Source organism: Megalopta genalis, chromosome 2 (assembly GCF_051020955.1).
Source record: "Megalopta genalis isolate 19385.01 chromosome 2, iyMegGena1_principal, whole genome shotgun sequence".
NCBI classification, from domain to species: Eukaryota; Metazoa; Arthropoda; class Insecta; order Hymenoptera; family Halictidae; genus Megalopta; species Megalopta genalis.
The window spans coordinates 38849551-38871695 of record NC_135014.1 but is presented as its reverse complement, the minus strand read 5'-3'; the positions used below and the strand labels follow the sequence as shown (position 1 = coordinate 38871695).

General features: G+C 30.7%; 1 protein-coding gene, 1 long non-coding RNA gene and 1 other non-coding gene across 6 annotated transcripts in view; 1 reads left to right on the top strand and 2 right to left on the bottom strand.

Moving 5' to 3' along the window:
• The window catches only part of Vha100-2 (V-type ATPase subunit a family protein Vha100-2), a 57690-nt gene that overhangs the window by 5264 nt on the left and 30281 nt on the right, over positions 1-22145 (top strand). The window contains exon 1 of one of the 3 annotated variants that reach the window (XM_076519327.1): positions 21146-21321. The exons of the other annotated variants lie outside the window; for them this stretch is intronic. The gene's annotated coding sequence lies outside the window, so the exon portion shown is untranslated. Of the gene's footprint in view, positions 1-21145; positions 21322-22145 lie in introns of those variants that run through there. 3 annotated transcript variants of the gene reach the window in all.
• LOC117225586 (U4atac minor spliceosomal RNA) lies at positions 12218-12338 on the bottom strand. Its single transcript, XR_004491544.2, has one exon. It is a non-coding gene; the product is annotated as a U4atac minor spliceosomal RNA (small nuclear RNA).
• Positions 15994-17001, bottom strand: LOC143263849 (uncharacterized). 2 transcript variants are annotated; one of them, XR_013037175.1, is made up of 2 exons: positions 16758-17001; positions 15994-16152 (listed from the first exon to the last, which is right to left on the bottom strand). It is a non-coding gene; the product is annotated as an uncharacterized LOC143263849 (long non-coding RNA). The 2 variants fall into 2 exon arrangements; XR_013037174.1 differs by having other exon boundaries at positions 15994-16141.

Sequence of the window (22145 nt, the reverse complement as noted above, 5' to 3'; positions counted from 1 at the left end):
CTTTCAATAACTTTTAATAGAAATTATTCCCTATGTTCTATGTTTTCTTGTGTAATCACTTCACGACTTTTGTCATAGGTATGACAAAATTTATTCGGTAAATTGTAGAATACAAAATTTTGGTAAAAATAGTGTTAATGAAATAGAAAGCTGTTATGATACGCAGCAGATACGCCGTTAACTAATAGATGTAAAAAAATGATAGGTTTATATATAAAAAAACCGGAGATGACCTCGAAAATTCTAAAAAAAAAAAGACTAATTGTTTACTATAATTGTTTTAAAACTCTTGATTGGGTATTGAAAAGATTTTTTACTGAGCAGAATAACGTAAGCTGAGAGCAGATTCGGTGGTCCACCGTGTATATTAGTTATAGGACTACGGGCGTGGAGTCGCTGTAGATTCGCCAACACTAGCGCACGTTGCCACAGAATTGTTTATTTTAGCCGTGCGGTGGAGATTGTCTTACCAGATCTCTAACCAACAGCGGATAGTTTGGCTGAGTCTGGGGCAAGTAGAAGGCGTCAATAAGAGTAGACCTAGATAGGAGGAAGGTTAGGATAAGAAACACTGTCTAAATTAGTGGAGTTCCCATTCGACGCTATTGGATAGTAGCCTCACTGTTGAAGAGTCTAGCACGGCGTAAAACACGATGGGGCTTATGCTTTTTCTCTACTGTCATGCGATTTGTTGAATATACACGTTATGGTATTAATTGGCTAGAGGTGAACTGATTTATGACTGAAGCCATAAATAAAACACTTATGCGGTACCGTCCGTGAGTTATGTGTTTTGTATGCTTCGCATCTTTCCCATACTTTATTGTCTAATAGAGGATTAGGATCAAGTGTGATAAATAGACGGAGGTTTTTATACATTTACGACAAATGCGAACAGGAGAAGTACAAAACAGCAGTGACAATACATGAAAATATCATTATATTATTTACATCCTAATAGACCTACTAAGAAAACAAATCACTTTCAATTTCGCTCCAGTTTGTTGCAAAGAAGGAATTAAAAAAATTATAGCGTTTTAAAGCTGTCCGTATACTGTATCAAAATCTCGAATGTATTTAAGCAAATACGGGGAAAATTTTAATTAATTGTCAGAAACTAGGCAGTTAAATAACAATATTTATACACGAGTCGAGATAAAATCCCGGTGTCCGAGTGTGTTAACAGTAAAAGTTCATGAATGGCGACGCTTGAATTGTCGTAGTTTGTAGATCTGTCGGCCATTGACACCCGTATAAACACAATTAACCTTCTGTCGGGCGCAACTGTTCAAATTGATACGTGTGAAACTATCTCGTTTGATATTTTCTGATGGAATGTATTCGATGCTGTCAATTTTTTTTTTTTTTTTATTGTAATTACCTTTTGTTAACTAGTTAAGTTGAGAATATTCTGAAGAATTCAAAATCTTTATATTATTGTACATTATTGTTGTTCTGTATAATTTATACTCCGAGATTGTTTTGATATATTCCTCGTGATAATGTAAATCTTGATGTTACTCAATGAAATGATAATGTATTAGTTATTAGCAAATTACTGCCATGAAACTATCCCACTCACGCGCATGTGATTTGTTTTGTGTTTTTCTCTCAAAGTGTGACATTATTAGACCGGCGAGTTTTTTGGCATGGAAAACGAAGAATAATTGAAAGCTGCAGATAAATGCAAAGGACAAGCGAATTCGTACTAGTTCTACGTTAAGAATATAGAAACAAGATTCGTGGTGCAATTTTTGTGGTCGAACATATTATACAATATGAAAATTTATGTTATATTAAATTCATTTCCTATTAATTATTAATTTATTCAGTTAGTTTATATTAGATGCATTTATTATTAATCATTCATTTATTCATTTAAACTATATTAGATGTATTTATTGTATTCAGAAAATATGTGATAAAAATAATACCTTAAAAAATTGATCTAATGGTTTTGATCCGGTGAAAGCAAACCAGCTTCCTAATTTGGACCATCGGTTTATTAATATTGTATCTAAAAAAGATACTTCGTTATATAATTCTTGTAAAATGTTTACAGAAAGAAATTCTGAACGATAAATAACTATCTCGCTGTTCTCACACGTCCCACTTTCACTTCATAAATAAGTGCAGCTGCTGGAAACAATGAACTCAGCAATGTTTTCATTACAGTGTTATGTTCGATCTAGACAACTCACCCGTAAATCCTGTATTAGATTCTTTTCACTTTTGTTGCATGCATTGGATACTCCCAAAACATAGTACACGATTCCATTAAAGCACAATTAAGAGTTACCAGGATAAGTAATTAAGATTAATAATAAAAACAAAAAGAATAAACGTAATCGTATTCAGATTTTCGTGTCTTTGAGTATAAAGGCAGAATAAATAACAAATGTAGGATTCATAAATAATATACAAAAATATATAAGAAAAAATATTTTATGTAAAATGCTTTTACTTAAAGCAATGATAGTCAAAAATTTACTTTCATTTCTATTAACGTATATCAAATTTTTTGGGGCATTTTTAGAAAACCAGTAACTTTTCTATTCTTTTTTTGTATAAAAGCTTTGAATTCTAGTATCAATAAAAGATTTCCAATTTCCTCTCGCCTTGAAGATTTTGCCAATACTTTTTTAGTTACATAAAACACTAGATTAATAAGTTACCAGTAATTAGTTAAATTCTCCGCTAAATAAATCATCCTTCCACACTGGTTTCTCATTTTTTATTTAAAAATTGTTGGTATTATAAAAACTTTTTCACAGGAAATGATTAAATAAATTTTTAAATTCAAGCCTACGTTAGAATAAAAACGGCGAAAGAACTACATAAATATAAGATAGTATTACTATAGTAGAACGTCGATTATCCGAGTTAAGCAGAATAACATGATTTGTAAAACAGTTACCGTACCAGTCTTAAACCTTTTTGATTTATTCTGTGAATCGTTTTGCATACGAATTGTTTTTAGATTGAGTTAATTGCATGTGAAACATATTTGAATAATACAGAATTGTTCAGACATTGAAGTACCGGATAATGCAGAGTCTACCGTATTTAATTGATAAGCCCAGAAACAGCACGAATTTGTTTGGTTGCATGATAGATCAGTCCAATTAGTGCAGAAATTATCCTATTATGTCATGTCTAAACTGCATATATTATGCATTTTTGATTGAAATAACTAGATTAAATACAAAACTGTGAAGGCTTTAGAAGAATCGAAGAATGTCTTTCTAATGTTTGCAACTTCTTATGATTAACTTGGAAATTTTTATTTTGCATAAGATCCCACAGTCTAGTACACATATTACTAGTACACTGCAAATCTTTATGAAAATCTCATTTTTCATAGATCATTTCATGAAAACCGGGTCGAGAAACAAATTCACTTTACCAACGTTTTTAATGATTTTAATAAGTTGTACATATTAAAAAACCATTATAGTTTTGTTTATGTTTTACATAGTTCTGTTAAAAGCGCATGTAATCCGCGGTCTGGTCATTAATGCTTGTTAATAAGCACGTCTTCGATTAATTCAATAATGGAGAAATACCATAAATACATAAAGATCCGAATTGGATTCCATTTTGCAGTGGAATCCTTAAAATTGGAGCTATGACTTCAAGACGGAAAATAGCTTATGCATATTGTCTATCGGCGAGACGACTAAATGGGTCGTTGGCCTAGACATTTCAACTGCACGAGAACGTGATGTGTGTTTTGGAGCGTTCTACGATTCTCGTAGACGGTGCATCTGGAATTGTAATGAAGCAGTAATAGAATAATAATACCAAATTAAACTACGCTGTTAGCCGTCAACAGCATTTCAGTTGAGTCAGATAGGTCGACAGCGTTCTTTCTCGGAAGTTTTATGGGTAGTTCAAAGCCGAATGAGGCCTTGTCGCGAACCACATACGCTTTTAGGCAAGAATTGGTTACGAGGTCACACGGAACAGCTGACTGCGTTGTATTTCCTCGAATTATATGTAGTGCGTTTGTATGCTTCAGCTAACTTCCCGCCTACAAGCATTTCGAAACTGTTATTTTTCATCACTGTTAGACTCTATTCATGGCAACGTATTCGAATGTTTCCTTGCCATTTCGTGTTTCAGTTCATTTATTCATCGTAGAAACGTTTAGTATCATCTAATTACATTATCGGATTAAACTATTCGCCTCGATTAAATTTGCTGTTGCAAGCTATTGTTTCGATTTAAGCCTTTATATGTTGTTTAAATTTTCGTTATAAGCTCACATCGGAAACTTGAGAAAACGTTATTTTTTTATTTCTTTCGTCAACCAGTTGCAATTGTTACAAAAACTTTTTTACTCATTGTTTGGCAATCTAAGTAGTATAACATCTGAACAAAACTTCGTTTGGTAGAATTTTAAAAAAGTTATCGCGTTTTAAAAGGTGTCCGACTATTTTTAAATTTTAAAGAACTTTAATTATCAGCAGTTTTGTCATGTTACGTCACCGTACATTATCTGGGTTTTATTAATTTCAGAATTAATAAAACTCGCGTTTCTCTAATATAACTATTAGACTAATGACAAAAAAAAATAACTAAGTAAAATACCAAATTGTAAACACAAAAATTTAAGAACGTTACAATTTTCTCCTCGCTTCATTATAATTATTTTAAGAAGAAATACACATTTTATTTAATTTCTGTTGTTTACAGTTGAGTTGGACAATTTTTAATTTGCACAAAGATCCACTGTCTAATAATCTTTGACATTATTTAGAATTCATTATTTTCTATTTCGGTATTAAATATATTGTGTAATTACGAATTCCAGATTTAAATTCTACGAAAATGTATTGATTTTGTTAATTTATCCAGCATAAAAAATATCAAATTGATCTGTGACTTATAATCAATGCCGACTATGAATCGATTCGGATAAACGAAATTGTACACTTTCATACCTGTTGTAATTATTTTTGTATTATCTTTAATTCCTTTATATGTATATAGTAAACTATGAATATTCATGGCTACGATTACTTAAAAAATGTTTTTCTCGGTTATGATAGGATAACCATAAGTGGGTTATATCGTCAACGAGCGCTTTCATTAATTAGAGCAATAGCTTCCGTCCATGTGAGCCATATGAGAGAATTGTTATTCTCCGATAGCATTTCAGGTGTTCTAACCAGCATGTGGCCATGCTTGGCCCGAGTACTCTATGCCCTGCTATCAAAACGATGTCAGACAGTAGGTGTAAATAACCTTATGAACGTAAAAATAGACGTGGTAGACCATTTGGGTTTATATTTGTTGCACTGAAAAAGGTGTTTTTGTGTCATGGAGTTATAATGACTAGATTGCAGGTTCTTTACGCAAATTCTCATTTTTCATATTTAACTTTATGAATACTAAAATATGGAAAAGTTTCCATAAAAGTTCCTAAAAATTATTCCTCTCAGTACTGGCTAAAATGAAAAAGCATAATAAATTGTTACATCATTTTTATGACTTTATATTATATTCTTATTATATGAATATAATGTTGATGATAATTAACACGCAATTTTAATCAGTAATTTTCTTCTTCGTTAATATACATGTTACTTTTAATTTAGAAATTCCCATTTGCTACAAACGCATAAAGAATTTGCAGCCTAGTAACAACGCCAAATTCTATAAAATAATTCAGTGAAAGTTCATAGCGAAGTAAACAAATTTAAATCTATGACATTTCGTGAAAAATCATGATTTAGTTAGAAAAACACTTTTCTATCCTCGTATAATTATCTTATAATGATACCACTATTTTAAACGCTTAGTATAACGTTCTCACTGTTGCAATAAGAATATATTAAAGCCTAAATGATTGCCAATAGACAACATATTGAATACTTTCTGTAGTAGTTAATGCTTTATCATTGAGCAGAAGTGTTTTCCTGCATCGGATGCTCGAAATAGATCTGCACCTGTTCCAACAGAGGATTTAGGTTGATTTGTAAATTACATATTTACTAATTGATTAAAATACTTTCTGCGCTTATTAAGTAAGGCTGGAGTGTTACACATGCGACGATTTGTATCGAAGTGGTAATAATAAAGATGAAAGAACAATTAGAATGCTTTCGGTATGAAACGTGAATGTTCATTACGAACTCTTAAATTACAATGAAAATGTTTCGTAACTCGCATAACCGAATTCTTTCACTAAAGTATGATCTTTAATTTTGGAACATGCGGCACAGTCAGGTCAGTTTTCAAAGTATAAAATTTGGCGCCCGTGTCTTACATCAGCGACGCCGAAGTAATAAGGCGGTCATGAATGTCAACAGTGTCTAGCTTCTCAGCAGAGAATCTCTTGGCAGACGGAACAAGATTGACAAAGATGGCGTCAAACGAAGGAGAGAGAATGAGAGGGTAGAACTGTCTAGCTGCCAAATATTTTCGTCAATCGTAAATTCCTTTTTAAATCTATTGTGATTTCATTGGCTAAACGTTCTGTCGCCGAACAAGAGATATAAATAAAGCGAGGTATCGATTTTTTCGGGAGGGGAATAAAACTGAAGGGTGACCGTCAGTAGGACTGCAATCGATATTGGTATTGAGTCAACCACCTGACTGATGCTTTTGTCTGTTAATAATTCAGCTTCTCACATTTTTGGACTTCAAACTTTTAGCTAACGTTTTTCATCAATTCCCGTGAATTTAATACAAATCTAAGATAATCAATTTTGAAAGAATAGAACGCTGATTTTCAAACCCCTAACTTGCGTAGGAGTTTTCTGCGGACTCTTCCGAATTATTGTTATTGTTAAATATTTCTTGTATTGATACGGAAACGTGTTTAAACAGTGGTTACAGTGAAATAAATACTCCAATTTTTGCAGATATTTTGCAATTTATTTAAAAAATTGTATTTGTAGGAGAAAATGTAATTGTTTGAATAATTGCCTTTCGCTAACGAAATATTAAAATGCTTGTTTTATAATTAAACAATGACGAACTGAATCTTAGGCGTTTCCATGTTACGGAATGACATATGGCATTTCTACTTTTAGAAAAGCGTGTTAGGAAGACATTAATTAACAAAGTGCTTCGTAATAGTAAACGTGTTACGATTGAAGAAAGTGCTTTGATGTTTGATAATTTCGCTCTGAACATTTTATTATTTTCCGTTCTTTATTGCCTTCCCTTCGATTCTTTGAAGTTCACTTTTAAAGCAATTTTTATTACAATTATTTTTAATATATTATTATTATACATTATTGTATAATACAAAAATAGTTTAAATAAACGTTGTTTCGTTTAATAAAACCTATTACGATGACAATAAGTTAATACCTTCTTTCTCTTAAAAATTTACTTCCCTTTTGTTCACAGCAATTGCCTAAAAAAATTTGTTGCAGGTTGTAAGATCATGCTCCTTACACCATGTAATACAAAATAATATACATGGTTTATATCTTCATTACACTGTAAGAAAGCACATCGTTTCACACATACTGCATATGTCAGTATAATATTGAAATTAAAATTGGTTTAATAATTTTTTCCACAGAGATTTTTCTCGTTTAACAACAAATAATTGAAATATACGTATTTTATAATTGTCGAAATATATTTTGGAGACATTTTTTGTCTTCCCTTCTAAGAAAAAGTTCAATCGACAAAAATGAACAGCTATTTTCATTTTTCATGCATAGAAAGAATTTTTTTGGATAATAGAACTATCAAGCATTATCTACACTTGTGGACGTACATTATAAATGGTTAAATATCAGTTTGCAAATTCTTATCCTATTTTATAAGAAATTATTTGTATAAATTATTATTATTTCACAAGAAATTGGAATTAAACAAGAGTTTCCTTCGTCAATTAAAAGATTATTCATTGTAAAAATAATATTAAAATAATTATAAGTTTTCCTGCATTTGAAAAATGTACACATTCCATGAATAAATAAAAATCCGCAATCTGAGTAGTTATTATAATACATTATAATATAGATTTGACGCTAACTCAACTATAATAAAGATCCACGCTGAAAAGATAATACTGTGCAAAATTGTAATTAAATGTAATAATGTTATTAGGGTAATCGTAGTAGTAAATGTGTGATAAAAAATCGATAATTTAAGGTATGACAAGTACGATGTCGGTAAATGCGGGAGTATTACAGAAGAAACGTCAATTAACGTTTCCTATTTACTGAGATATGCATAATGCACGCAATTATTGAACAAAGAATGTATTGAGTTGTAACAATGTCCACCATAGATCATAATTTACATAATACCTGCCGTGATTGAAATTGTGAATCGCTGTAATCAGTGTCACGAATATATAAGCATTCACGGGTGGGTAGGTTTGCTGGCTATTACTAACAATAAGATACCATAACGATTATTATTACACATGTACAGCGTGTCACAAAATTATAAGTCCGGACCTTCATTACGTGATCCTATACCTTTGGTTTGATAGTCATTGACATAAGGAACTCGCTACAAAAATTGACCTTAATCCTCATTCATGTTAGGCTGGTCCCATATTATTTTGTAACACCCTATACATGCATACGATTTTACTATTTCTATTTAGTACAATCGATAGGAAGATCGTTGGGCATGATTTTTACATCAAAATATAAAATAAAAATACACTATAAAAACAAAGTTACTTTACTTTTAAAAATTCACTGTCGTGTTTATTATTTTATATATAATTTGTAAAAATGTTCAAAAGGCTTCAAATAATTTTCATCGAATCTCAACTTGTCTTATATGTTTTGGAAATATTAATTCGAATAGAACCTTATTTCTTATATTAGTATCAATATTTCTAGAAACATATGTAAGACAAGTTGAGGTACCACGAAAATTAACTATAAATATTAGCTTTATTAATTATAAATACAAGATTCTAAATGCGTTCCGTTAAATTTATTGAATGAATCTATTTTGTTAGTGAATGGAACAAGAAATTCTTTCGATTCCACGAAATTCCATTAATTGAGAAATAAATAAATATTTTTGTTCTATTATAACGTGTTACTGTGGTGGGAATTTTAAATCTTGGAATGATAGAAATTCTCTCGAGTATCAAAGTAGCACTTTGCAAATGAAGTTCAGCATATAAATGTGTAATGAAGTTCAGCATATAAGTAACCAATGCAAACCAGTATTCGTGTCGATGGATTTATCGTTGCATGTTCCATAAAGACGAACCGCAAACGATCGTGTCCGTAAATACACTCCACACTTACGCGAGTATTTGCATTCGTGAAGGTCTTCTTTATCTTTTTTTCGCTAACATACTAGTTTGCCACTTAACATACAGCAGGTAACCCACAACTATAATTCATTCTTAAGAAGAATGTGTGCCATAGGGATATCTATTTACAAACATTCTCTATAATAGAACCTGTGGTGCAGTGATAGAACAAAAAGGTGTAAAGAAAAGTAAGCATTGCGCGTACATTTAGATTCCCAATTAATAACTATTAATTTACTGGCATGCATTATTTGACATCAACTAATGGCGATATGTTTAAAACTTTCATTAAATACAACTTAATAGTTTTCGGGTCTTGAAACGGTTATGAAGAATTTTATTTCGATTAGCAGTTACATATAAAGAATGAAAATTTACAATTACCAGCTGCTTTAAAAAATGTATAGTTATCCCGAAAATTGTATTCAGACTTAATAGGTCTCATTTCTGTGTATAATTGCATATTCATTCAAGATGCATAGCTTAGAAATGAAAATGATTCCAGTGTTTCAATATTTATGCTGTATAGTACAATCAAGTTAAAAAAATAAAGAAAAACAACCCTTAAGAAATAGTTGTAAGAAAGTGTTATCAACGAACTGTTGTACCAACTGACAGTCAATTGAGTTACTTAGTGACAACGAATCGAACTACACGTACAATCGATAAAGAATAACATGATTATCGATATCTGTAAATAAGTAGTTGGTAAAGTAGTAAATTTTGAGAAGTGATAAGAATTTTATGCAGACAAATTATCGTCAAGGTCGAGCTTAAATTATTTTCAGTACTTTGCGTTTGCGTTTGAAGTTAGTGGCAGACACTGAATTGGTTTACAATTCCACTTTTCACTGCTGCAGATTAATACTGAACGAGAACAACAAGGACGAGTTTACTTGTTCTTTATAACATTGTTTCTAGTTGTTTCGAGATTCAAAGTTCTCAAGTAGTACTACTTTTTGCAATATCGATATTGTTACAATATTTCCACACTATCAGAATTTGTTATTTATTGTTATACGTTAATACTACTTCTGTTAATATCAGTAGAAAGATATGGGTTACATAAAAAAAGTTGACAAAATAATGAATTACTTACTTTTGAAAAAAATTATATCATTTTGAAAATAGCTAGAATTACTTGTGTTAAATTGGGGTATGTATATACGTGTGAAAAATATGGATCACATAAAAAGTTTGACAAAATGAAAAATTATTTGCAAATTTTTAAAACATTTATATAATTGCGAAAATAATTACTGAAAATTGTGCGAAATGTGTAAATTTACAAAATACTTTGAATTCGTATAGTATAGTAAGATTATGGTAAGAAAAATGTTCGAAAATGTTGAAGTGCAAAAGTAATATTAAATATCCCAGAAAATCAGATCATATTGCATAACAAGACACTAGTTTGTGCTATAGCAATACCAGAGACATTTAGAATGTATCACAGTATAATGTAGTCTGTAAATAGTATTTTGAACATTTATGAAAAAAAATTTAGATTCTCGTACGATCCTAATGTTGTCTTCTCCTGGTTATATACTCGAATGTATTTTAACATTAAATATAATATAACTTTTTTATTTCTTTATTTATTTTACTTACATTTATATTAGATTAAAAGTAAAACATAATTGGTCGAATTAAAGTCTGAAATGAAAATGTATGAATACTAACTATCAATTTTTCGTGCAACTTTTATTGAAAAATGTATCATAGTTAAATTGTTGTATTATAACAATAAGTGGAGTATTTTATATTGTTACAGAAAAAAATTTCTCGAGTTATTTGCAATTTCATCTCGTCATTTATAGGATTGATCGTAATAATTATTACTTATTAGTTTTTTTGTTCACTTAATCATATTGTTAAATGAAAAATAAATTTCTTCTTTTTCTATAAATTTTCATATTCGAGTGTTATATTATGGCTTATCGGAAATTTCTCTTGATGCACTTAGAGCGAGAAGATCAATAACACATACTTATTTCATCTCAAATAAAGAAAAAGATTAACAAATGTTTCCTCAGTTTTGCCTTCCATATCTTTCTATCTTGGGTTAGTTTTCTGACGCCCCGCCCTCGGCACTATAGCACTCGCAATACGCACACCTTGCTGGCTTGCAAGTGATGTAGATACACACGGTTGCACTGTATTAATGGCAGTTTGTCACCTTACTTATGCTATCGTCGTATTACATATAGGGTGACTCGTAAGCCACGAACTGCTTAAAAATTATTATAATTTTTATTTGTTAAATATTTCCATTTTTGCGTATAACACGTATGAGATATGGAGACATGTGATTTTTATTGCAAAGCTCTTACTTCTTTCTTGAATATTGGATATGAATACATTACATTGGATTGAATACCACTCGTCTCAAGGTATTTATCTGATAGGAACAACAAATCGGTATTTGTAAAATTCAGCAAACGGGATGATGAGTTTTATTTCATTATACTATTGTAATAATGTACTACAGAAAAAGATTGTGCGTATATGAGACCAAGAATGGAAAAATGTCCAGTTTGTATTTTGTAAACAACATACGAAAAATAGAATTACTTGAAAGCAATTATAACATTTTAGAAATAGTTTACACGACTTATGAACCACTCTGTATCAGTAAGTTTTCCTATAATTCATAGAAATGTAGAAAGATCAACAAGGAGGTTAATTTTTTACTTGATTTGTAACTGAAAATTAATATATTCTATATATTAGAAATAACTTTAGGATTCACTAAATTTGTTTATATCTAACAAAGTTCGCAAAAATTTACGTTGTCGAATGAGTATTGTAGATGATGCTTATGTACATTTTGTAAAGATTTTTTAATACGTTTAAATTCTTCGGCACAGAATCAACGATTTCCGACGTACAAAGAGGTTAAGAGAGTATATTATGTTTGCAATCGCCTCTATTCTGAGCCCCTTATGACGTAAAGAGGCTTCCAAAAATTGCATCACACGGAAATGTGGATGCAGTCATTTTTTTAAATTTTGGTTTTAGCAACAGTACTCTCACTATACGATCATTGAATACTTTGCTCCCCAAAAACAAGGATGGAAGAGACAGAGTCGCAGCGTCTTTATATAGATTACATGTTCATTCGTACATGCGAGAATGTTATGCCATCTTGTGACTGTTTCTGGTACTTACTGGTGGCACGAAACAACCACCGGGCATCAAGCATCAGGAAAATGTTCGTTAAACTTTTATTGCTTTGTTTTCACATAGTTTTCGAAATTAAAATTTATAATTGATGTTGTACATTAATGATCTATACGTACCTCAAAAATATATAAATTTGAAAATTGTGTTAACATAAAAAGTAGTTATAAGTATAGAGTGATTATTCTCAATCACTCTTTTAACGCTCTTCTCAATTGATTGTTTATTGTTTTATAGTCATTTTTTATATATATATCCCAAATATTGGTATTTAATTGTGTTTCTTGGAATTTAAAATTTTCAATCTGTATTATTACGTGAAAAATAAAAATTTGTATTATTATGTAAAAATTTTCAATTCGTATTACTGTATAAAAAATTTTGATTGCAAATTCAACAGAAATATAATCGAGATACGTATTAGTCAGTAGACACTGTACAATTATTTGTACAAAAAGTAATATTTCATATAAACTTTCATTAACATGAGTACATATTTCAATTAAATTTCATACACTTGTTCAATATACATGGAAGATATGGAGATATAATAGTAAAAGCGTTGCATTCTTGAATATTTTCAACACATACAAAAACTTTATAAATTTTACAAAATTTATTTTTTATAATTTTGTAATGTTTAGTTATAAAGATAATAATACATTCTAATCGTTTAGCAACTTTAAATTCCTAATAAAAGAATTTAATAATTCAAAAAATAAATTTATTATCATTTATGCGTATTATAAACTGTCTGTATTTTCAACACAAACTTATTAAAAACTATAGAAATATATAGAAATATATTAAAAACTATTGCTTTAATTTTATGAGTTTAATGTGTATGATGTCTGATTATTTTGTAGAATAATAATTAATTGTCTTTATATTCCTTTCCCGTTCTTTGTTTTTCTAATTGTTTATAACAAGCATTAAGTTTTTGCTGTATTATTATCTAGAAACAAAACACCATTAAAGCATTAAAGATTGATCCTATTTAAAAACTAAATTTTTGCTTTATTATTATTTGGAGAAGTATAACAAATAGAAATGCATAATAAAAAGGCGTAATAGATTATTTATAACTAAACACTGCCGCCATGATCAGTATTCGCGACAAAATAGGCTACGCAAGGAGTGGGGGCAAGTATCATTCACGGGAGTCCCGCACAACGGTATGGCGCGTCCACTGGGTGAACATTATAATTCTGAACTACAATTGCGATGCGATGTTATAATAATTGCACTAGTCGTAAATATATACATATATGTATACATATATGTATAGCGAGATCAAGCCTCAGGTTAAACCTGTCCCACTCTATTTCTCCTCAAACTTATTGAACTGAAGATTATATAAGACATTTAACATCGTAAATGCCATATGCATGATGCATAATAATTGCGTTTTAGCTGCGGATAAAATCTTGGTAGATTATAAATTTCACTCGTATTGCTCCATTCTAGAACAGATACAACAGTTTTTTCAACCCTGGAAGAGCAAGTTAGGTAATCTGAGCATCATGCAGGTATTTTAAAGTCATATTTGTAAAAATTTTAATACTTTGCATTTCTGTAATTGTATCGGTATATCCATAATTGCGTTTTTACCTAGCAAATCGCGTTCTTCGATCATCCCTATGTCGTTTCTGCTAGCCTTTAACTCTCGATAATTTAACAATTTTTAGATCTCTTTTGATTGAAGATTCCGAATACTTTGCTGCAAATGAAATGTCAGATTTTCTCCATTCGTCAAAATTTCTTGTACTGGTTTCGCTATTCTTTTGATATTTGCACATCTTAAACAGTGTGATTGACTATTAAATAAAATAAAATTTTTTTGTGACTTGCGAATGACGAAACTCTGAAGTTTATGCTTACTCTTAATAACTTTCCCATTATCTCGGAGATAAATGATTATGCATTTGAGGTAGCATTTAAGGTGCAAACAATCTCGTTCTTTCAACATTAATTTGTTATTATTGTTTCTGGCCAACTACATACTTATTGCTAGGGGCAGTACCACAACACGTATAAAAGCGGTTATAAGTGAACATAGAAATGTGACTAAATAATTTCTAAGTAAATTATTGTTCATTTCTTCGTCAGATTAAATGTAAATTCATTTTGAAGTATTATTTGATTTCCTCATTATTTTTAGTTTACAGTAAACAAATGTTATAATTCCTTTTTTTTATTCTATATTATATTGAATCATTTTTATGGTACGGGTTTTCTTTATACAGTGCTTTGTTACGTATAACAAAACTTGGCGTTTCTTATTGCCGGGTGTAGTATTACGAAAATAACCTTATTGCGTTACAATTTATATTATATTCAATGATAAGATCAACGTATTCTGAAAAAAGAAGGTTTCAAAAATCTAGGAAAGAATAACTGGAGATGTGCAAATGTTTAGGCACAACCTGTAAGAATCAAGGTCGCTCAATGAAAACTCACAGTGTCCTATCATTTTTTAAATACCATTCTGTTTTAAATAACTTCGTTTATGAGTTGATAACTTAGCTGCACTTCTTTAAAATGCCTTCATATTTCGAAATGAAGCTTAGCGTTCAATAGCGTGCGCAAAGCTCTCTACAGTAGTCAAGAATTTTTAGAGATAGGTATGGCATTACATTAGATAACGATAATCCTACTCTATCGTTTGTTAGATACGAATTACGTCGAATACCCAGAACCTCTTTGAGTTTCCCTGTGAATATATGTAATTTCTAGGTAGTCTCATTTTGGAAGAAGAAAATATAATATTTATACCTTTATTTGAGTTATAATTGTTTATGAGTTATAATGTGTATTTGAGTTATAATTGTTATCATTGAAATATGTAAAATAGATGGTGCTATTAATTTAGATCTTACATATCCATAGAAACTTATCAGAAGACCGCAGATTTTATGCATTTTTGACAAAAATGACTAGGTCAAGTACAAAATAGTAAATATTTTAGAAGAATTTCCTAATATTTTCATATTATTGAATGACTTATGAATGAATTATGAATTTTTATATTATTGATTATATCTTATTTTTATATTATTATTTTTTATTATTATTATATATTTTTATCTAATTTTTAATCTCATTTTTCTTACCATCAATTTATTAGACCATTTTTATTTTGGATAAAAATCCACGGTCTACGTATCATTATATTCTTAGTCCTAGATTTTCACGCATTAAATATAAATTAGAATAGTACGTAATTGCTGAAGTAATTGCACCTAAACATAGTTTTATTAGTTTTCATTAATATTTTATTATTTTTATATAATTTTTATATATAAGCAATTAAAATATGATAAAATCAATAAAATCAAAATTAACTAAAATACATGATATTTTTCATTAGAGTTTTTATTTGAAAATAAGGAAATAATTTCAGCACAAGTTGCTTTTATCACGAGGAGGACAAAGAAAAAATTGATTTCTATTCTTTTTGATTATGATGCATCAAGTCGAAAAATCTGAAAAAATTCTGATGCCACTGTGGCGGCTACCGCCAGACCCGCCAGCAGATGGCTCCTCTTCCCGCAAGTAACCGATCCGCCTCAATTTGTATCCAACGTCTAAGGCAAGGGCCCGCTAGGATAGCCTTACTGATTGAGTCCTCTAGCGGGTCCCGAACGAGAGAAACGTCTTCTCTTCTCCTTTTCTCCCCAACATCATCACACACCACCACTGCCAAACCACTATAGTTATAATTAAACAGCGGATTTTTATACAAAATAAAAATTGCAATGATTGCAAGATACTGGAGCTACATAGAGATTTGTTTCATTCCTTATCAATTTTAACGAATTTAATAAAACATAATTGTGTTTTTAAAATAGTTAAATTTTAATAATTAAATTTTAATATGCACAGACGAAAATAAGCTTTTAAAATACATTTATATAAACATGATGATAGCCGAATGAGCCAATAAAGGAGCGAGAGGTAAAAATATTAATGTGGCAGGAAGAACGATAGAAAGAGCGCCATATTTAAACAGATTTCTGGATAGAGCACGGTTTTAAAATCCATTGGGTGCGAATTGTGTATTCTATTAAACGTTGATTTGTTTTCCTATTTAGACAATAAATTTTACTCAAGCTAATTATTGATAATTGAACGAAATAACAGTTTGTTTACTCGTTTTTATTCAGGAAAATATGTACTACATTCTTTTGGAAGGCAACATCATGTTTCAATATCAACTCGCACGCAGTCGCTGCAGTTGATGCACGTAACATATTTAAAAATAATTAGGTATTGCCGGTAATTATTTCGTAGCTATGCTAGAGCAATTACTTACCGTGTAAATACATCGGTGATAAAGTGCCACGGAATGTTTCATAGTTTCATGTTGGGAGAATGGATACGGAATGATCAACGTAGTAATGCTTTTAACTCGCCGATTCAGTATGAACTACACGCAATACGAGCCACTGTGAAATCCAAACAAATAGACTGAACTACAAATCGCCTGGAAATAATCCAGGTATCGTAGCCGAACAATCTTCGGCTGTGATTTTACTCCTCAGCATACTTCATCAACGTTGTTCCTATCGGATTTAAAAATATTTGCATTATTATTGTTTGAAAATCATCGTGCTATTATTATTTTAAAATCTTTACAATAGTATTGTTTGAAAATCTTTGTGATATTATTGTTTTAAAATCTTTGTGATATTATTGTTTTAAAATCTTTGTGCTACCACTGCTTTAAAATCTTTAAATCATTATTGCTGTATTGTTTTTTGAAATCTGGCAAACAAAGACATTTACGGAATCTTTAATATGCACTTGAACTTTTATCACATAGATTAATGATTAGAATATTACGTGTAAAATTGCCCTCCGATTTAATTCCCGTACGCGAAGCAATTATGCAACTAAACGACACATGCTCTGAGCAATCTGAAGATAAGAATAGCCGAAAATGAGATACCAGATATCTCTTGCTTAGTGAGGAGCGATATTATCACCGAAAATAAGAAAGCATCAGGTAACTGAAAATCAGAAAACTTATCAAGCGGATGTTTATGCAAATATTCGTTCTCGAAAGTTTTGAAAACATGAACCGCGATTAGAAAAATCATCCAACAACAAACTATAAAACTGGACAACGCAATTTGTTGCAGTGAGAATTTCTCGAGTTTGATGAGTCATGAATTTAGTAGAAAATTCGTTTATCATAACAAGCATACAATGAACATTTTTTTTTCCTTAAAAGGAGATAGTATATTAATAAAGTTAAATACGAAATACGCCATAGTTTCACTTCTTTGAAACTAATAAATAAACGTAAAACGTATACCGTACAATTTTCTATAAAATTTTTCAGAAAATGCACAATTCAAACGTTATTTGAGGTATGCTACTTAAATAGTTCACCCTGTATTGTCGACACTATGAATGACGTAATTAGAAATAATTTAATCATTTTGTAAATAAATTCGATTATGATGTTACACATTTTATTATATCCAGGGATGTGTAAAAGATAAAAATAATATAAAAACTTTCCTAATCGATCATGTTCTTGTATCCATGTATTTCTCCGCCTTTATTTACATTGCAAATCCATAAAATCCACAGTCTATTTATTATGGAAATATTAAGTCGGTACAACTCAAAAGTGAATTCATGGATTTAACCTTAAGCTTTTGTTTTTCTTTACAATCGCAAGCTTAGCAAGTTTATTACTTAATTTGAATTTATTGCACTTAAAGATATGTTAATTCTTAATGATTTACTTGTCGCTTAGTACTTGTCGCCCAAACTTCTTAATATGAAGCTGTTTTTTTCAGTTATTTAAATTCGTTTTTGTGAAAAAGAATATATAAATTCTGTAATGTGTACCTAGTACTGAAAAATCTTAACGACTTCCTGTAAAATGGACCTTAGTTTTTAAGAAAAACAAGTGAAAGTTTCTTTGGCTCTGATAAAAATTTTTGTCTTATTTCTTCGCCTGAAAATGGCGGCAGAAAAGCAGTCAACATGCAGCATATATTTTTCTGTTTTTATTTCTTACAATGCATATACTTTTTTAAAGTGATTTTGTAATAATCATTCGTATTCGATTTTGTGTGTTTAAGCTAACGCAAGCAATTCGCGTTAGATTCTTGGTTCGCATCAAGATAAAATGGTCGAATTGACGGTAGCGAAGACGATAGGTAAACAAACGTCGAAAACAAAAGCCAAAAATCTGTCAAAGGATCGCAAACACGAGTATATTTTTTACCAGATATTTTAAAAGATACAATTTTATGAATGTACATGGATTTGGCCTAAGAAGGATTTTTTACAATAAACATCGATGATTTTACACGAAATGCAAATGAAACTTTCAATAATATTATTTGGAAAATGGCTTCAAAAGAGAAAACATCAACAATTTCGAATTACTAATACTAATAATTTTCCGGGACATTAATCGTTGAATCATTGGAAAGCGCTACGAGGCCACGTGCTCGAGGACACGTGAGACTTGCATGTTATTGACGTTTTCTTGAAAATCAAGCAAAAGAATTGATTCCTCGTAAGAAACACTATGTTTACTGGAAGTAAAATTTCTCATGGAAGAGTATAAACTTTTTAACTACAAACTTAACACCTTATTTAAAATTATTTACAAGATTTTACTTGTTTCAATTACAAAATATGTTCAAATACATAATAAATAGACTGCAGATTTTACGCATTTATGACAAAAATGAGTAAATCAAATACGAAACTGTGAAAACATTTGAAGAATTTAAAAACACTGTCGTTTTATTTTTATCTCATTAAAGCGATTGAGAAATGAAATAAATATTTACAAGTTAATTAACCCCATTATTTAACCTGTTACAAAAGTATACATTTTATTGACAAACATAATGTGTTACGAAAGCATACATTTTATTTATGAATGGATCTTTCGTTGTTTTTCTTGTAATAATGCTTTTAACTGTTAGACAAGGCAGCGTATGCCAACACTTTTCCATCACAAGATTTCACTATTTACACGTTACTTTTACAGGTAAATCATTAAGGTTTCTACCAGCCGTAATTACAATTACTGAGTGTCCTTGTATAAAGAAATTACTAAATTCATCAGAAATCAAGGCTTCACTGACCTAACCAGAGACTTCAAAATTCAAGCAATACTGTCCACCAACGTCTTAATCAAATAGCAAGGTCTAGTTAAAGCTACAAACTACTTTAGATTTTATCACATGCATTCCAGAGATTTTATGGTATTCGTTAGATGTCGTTACGATCATTACAATTTGAATGCTTCATTAGCAAGTGTTAATTTTATAGCCTCTTCTTGCATTAATTCCTTCTTATGTAATCCTGATATAAAAGGACTAAGAATAATTTACGATTTCATTAAACGATGTTCAGTAAGAATTTATAAACTAATAATAAGTAATATCGGCCATATGTACAAGTAACAATCCTGTATTTGCTAAATAAGCCGTCTGGTTTAAATCATTAACAAGTCAATAAATAAATGAGAATGAGACATAATCATGTGTCTATCAGTTTTCACTTGAATGGTAAAAGACGAGAGAAAGTTAAACATAATCTGTCGATGTAAAATTAGTTTCAGCTGGTATAGCATTTTTTTTATATGTAAGACTGTAGAATAGATAAATGATAAGTTATGCGACTGTAGAATAGATAAATGAAAAGGTGGGAAATTAGTGGGTATTTGGAAAGGGTTTTGGGGAAAAAAGAAAGGGCTTGATTAAGAAAAGCGGCATTTATTGTTAGTCTATATCATTGAATGTTTGGAGCGCTAACGCGAGAAAATCTCTTGGAAATTTTTCATCGCCCTATGTTAATTATTTGAATATAAGAATGGTATACGTAGAAAGAAATCGAAAGAAATTCGATAAGAAGACTGTAACAGTTTTTCGATAAGTCGAAAAGATGATATTTTTCTGTTTTCTTATAGTTTTTGATGTCAAAATCGTGTTTACAGATTATGATAAAATATGTTAAATTATCGAAACTCGTGAAGAAAATAGAAATTTACAAATATAGTAAAAATGTAAGAGCTTATAATTATATATGTCAGAGTTGTTTATGCATGCCGCAAGTTACATCGGACTCAGTAAACGTTATTCTGTGCTACAAACAATTAAAGATAGGAATCATCGCGTTTAAGACTTTTGACCAATAATTGTGAGAAATTTGAAGAAGAACTCACTGTTGAACTCTCTCTTTCCTGAAGATGTTATCTGAAATTTGTATTGTTTATCATTGCAACTAATTGCAATTTTTGCAAACGTTTATTTAGACGCTGTCTGGTCCGTGTAATATCCCAAAAACTTTGGCCCAATATTAAAAATGTTATGTATTCCATTTTCAAGCGTGTCCGAAAATTCTAGCGAGCGATTGTAGGTAATTTTTGGGGTTGTTGAGTCAACGGCGAACACGGCTCAGTAACCAGGAATATTTGGTGCAGTTCTGTCACGGTGCGACTGTTTAATTGTTATTGAAACGATTTCGTTCGATCTAATTATCTGCGCGTTGCACATAGCCCCGTTACCTGCTGCGGCGAATTGATTTGAATAAGTGTATCTCTTCACAGTGTACGATTATGTACAATGAACAACTCGTCACGAGTTCGCCGCTTCCTCTCCCGCCCTGCCGCGGCCATCACGCAAAACTCGTTGGAGGTGGGACGTTGTCGAGCGTTGAATTAGATTCAGTAAAGTAAGTCGGTGAGTACGCGACAGACGATCTGGTATTGTGTTGGATCGAGTCGAATCACTAGATCCTCGTTTTTGTTATGTAATTCGTCTCTCGTCTCCTCCCAAACGTAAAAAAGATCGCTAAATAGATCCTACGCTTCCTCGGCTGTTTGCTGCATCATCCCGGTGAGTCGATACGTTTTTCTAATTAATTGAGAATTTACCTCTATCAGCTCGCACCTTCATCGCCGCGACGAAATTTCGAACAACGGAGAATTACAAGAGCGCTTGCGAATGTATGATGTACTGTGATAATTATACGCGGATCTTTTGCAAAATAACAATCTCAATAGGAATCGTAAGTTAACAGAAGTTCTTTATATTGCTTTATGAAAATAACAAGCATGTATTTATTCCGATCTTTAGCGAATTTTACCATAACATGTGCCAAATGAAACAAATCCACTGAATAAATTTCCCATAAGTATATCTTTACAATTTTGACATTCGTTAAAAAGTTACACGTCATTTTGACGGGTTCTGTAAACCTAGCTTTAATAACTTCAACAAGTTAAAAATGGTATGTCGGTATCCATTAGTTATTTAAATTTTGCTATTGTATTAAATTGCACTTGCTCATTTTTCTTACAAATACATAGTATCCGCAATTTCGTAATAATGTATCTCTATGTGATTGTAAGATGTTCAAATTATCGATCTCGCGAAGAGACGGGAGTATCCGGTTTTAATAGAATAAGTAATTTATATTGCGGAAACTTGACGCTTTAGAGTTCGACGAAGTGTACTTTGCAACGTAGAAATGTTGAAAAATCGTTAAAACTTGGATGGTTACATCATCCGCGATGAGGGTTGTAACCGAATAACATATTTCTCTTTCGTATCAACGAAGTGTCAAAAGTATTCGCGTGTGTTGTATGCGTGAATCCCAGTTTTTCACATTCCTTCAATTTTTCACGAACAGACTGAATGTAGAATTAAAAAAAAGAGAT